This window comes from Rattus norvegicus, chromosome 1 (assembly GCF_036323735.1).
Source record: "Rattus norvegicus strain BN/NHsdMcwi chromosome 1, GRCr8, whole genome shotgun sequence".
Lineage (NCBI taxonomy): Eukaryota > Metazoa > Chordata > Mammalia > Rodentia > Muridae > Rattus > Rattus norvegicus.
This window is the reverse complement of record NC_086019.1, coordinates 65,079,743-65,081,870: the sequence shown is the minus strand read 5'-3', so window position 1 is coordinate 65,081,870 and position 2,128 is coordinate 65,079,743.

The window sequence follows — 2,128 nt, the reverse complement described above, 5'->3', positions numbered from 1 at the left end:
CTCAGCATGGGCCCACCAAGGCACCCCCTTCCCCATACCTCACCACACCTCCATAGAACAAACATATCCCCATCTCTTTATCTTTTTATAAACACATCACACATGACACCAAGCCTGATGACTTAAGTTCAATTCCCAGAATCCACAAGGGAAGGAGAGAACCAACGTCCAAAATCATCCTCCGATCTCCACATGCACACGGTGGCAGGCAAGTAATATTCACACTCACACAAACACACACAGCAAAATTTAAAAGTAATAAAATAATTAAAGAAAATAAATGTTTAAATGTTATAAGATAGCTATCAAATATGAAAAAAGAAATATTAAAAGTTACAAAAGCGAGTTATTTTAGTAAGGAAGGTTAAAAAGAATGCTTTTAGATTTAAAAAGATTTTAGATGACAATTTTGCCATCTAAAGATTGTTTCAAAATGGAAACAAAAAGATGTGGGGGCAAAACTAGAAAGCAAAGCCATGTTACAGAATATCTAAGGAAATTACAAAAAAAATTATGAAGGATGAAACGTAAGACAGTATATGCATGACTGTGTTCACTATAATTAGAACTTATTGCTTTGCGGTGCTTGTCTGAAATTCTTTCCTGAAGAGAAACATCAGATCTGGTTTCATCTGAGTCAAAGTCACCAAAGGATCACATGAACACCTCAGGCTGCTGTGGCAATCATGGAGCTGTGCCTTCATGCTTACCATTGCCACTTGCTTCAAGAAACAAAAAGTGTTCCCTGGTGGCCTTCACCTCCAGGACAGAGCATGGACGGGAAGGGACGATGTCACAGCTGTGCAGGGTTTTAGTCTGTCTCTGTATGCTTACCGCTGCCAGAGCTTTTGGCCACTCAAAGCTGCTGATGGGCTAACATTACTTCCTGGCCCTGAAGACCCTTCCTCAACCCACTTCTCTTCTGAAAAAGCCTTGAGAAGTTCCAGATACCTTTATTATGCAGACCCAGCTGCATACCCAATCTGAGCCCTGACTCCTGCCTTAAATTCTATCATGAGAGCTCTCCATACAGTGTGAAGGAACAAGAGAAGTTAGTGGGTTACTGTGAAATGATGAGAGTTTCAGTAGAGTAAGAAGGCTGAGGGAGAGGAAGGGGTAAACAGCGAGAGCTCTGTGGTCTGGGTTAGAGAGGATCTCTGATCCCCGAGGGCTAGCCACAAGCTCTGGGAAGGACAGGACCAGGTAAAACACCCCAGTGTCCTGCTAAGCTTGACTTTTAGATGAGCAACCATTTTTTTTTTAAGGATAAGCCTGTCTCAGATATTGTATTCAGATATGTACAGTGAAGATGAATTTTTTTCTTTAACTGAATTTTAAAACTTAACTGCTAGACATCCTACCTCCCCCTTCTTTGTTTTTGTTTGCACTGCTGAATTCCTAGCAGCCTTCCTTATACCTCAGTGAGGATCCAGACTACACAGTGACCCTCGAGAGGGTATGGTGGGTGGCAGCCTGTACGTTTGCAGGATGCTGTGTGGGGCTCTCATTTGAAGAAGCTTTCCACAGTATTCTTGGGAGATCCCATTGTTGTGCTTTATAAAAAAGGAAGAACCAGGAGTATGTTTGGTATGTATGTGGTGTTGGGGGAGGGAAAGGAAGGGGATACCTCTGCAGGCCCATGCTGGGGCGTCCCTTCCCACTGTGGTACCAGCCATAAGACAGATATAGTATGAAATAGAGTTTATTTAGGGCATGAGAAGGGGAGTTGATGGGGGAGTAGAGACAGAGAAAATCAGAGATAGAGATAGAGAGAGAGAAAGAGAGAAGAGAAGAGAAGAGAGGAGGGGAGGGGAGGGGAGAGGAAAGAGGAGAGGAGAGGAGAGGAGAAGAGAGGAGAGAGGAGAGGCCTGCCACGAACATTTGGGGAGAGAGGGGGTAGGAGAATGGGGAGAGAAGGGACAGCGAGGGAAGAGAGTAAGAGAGTAAAAAAGTAATAGAGTGAGGAGGGGGCGGACAGCCCCCTTTATAGCGAGTCAGGCATACCTGGCTGTTGTCAGATAACTGTGGGGTGGAGTCTAGAAGTGACAATTATTTCCAAGTTTTGCTTCTGAGGGGGCTCATGACCTTCAGAACGGAGGACTCCCTGGGCTCAGGATCTACAAGGATG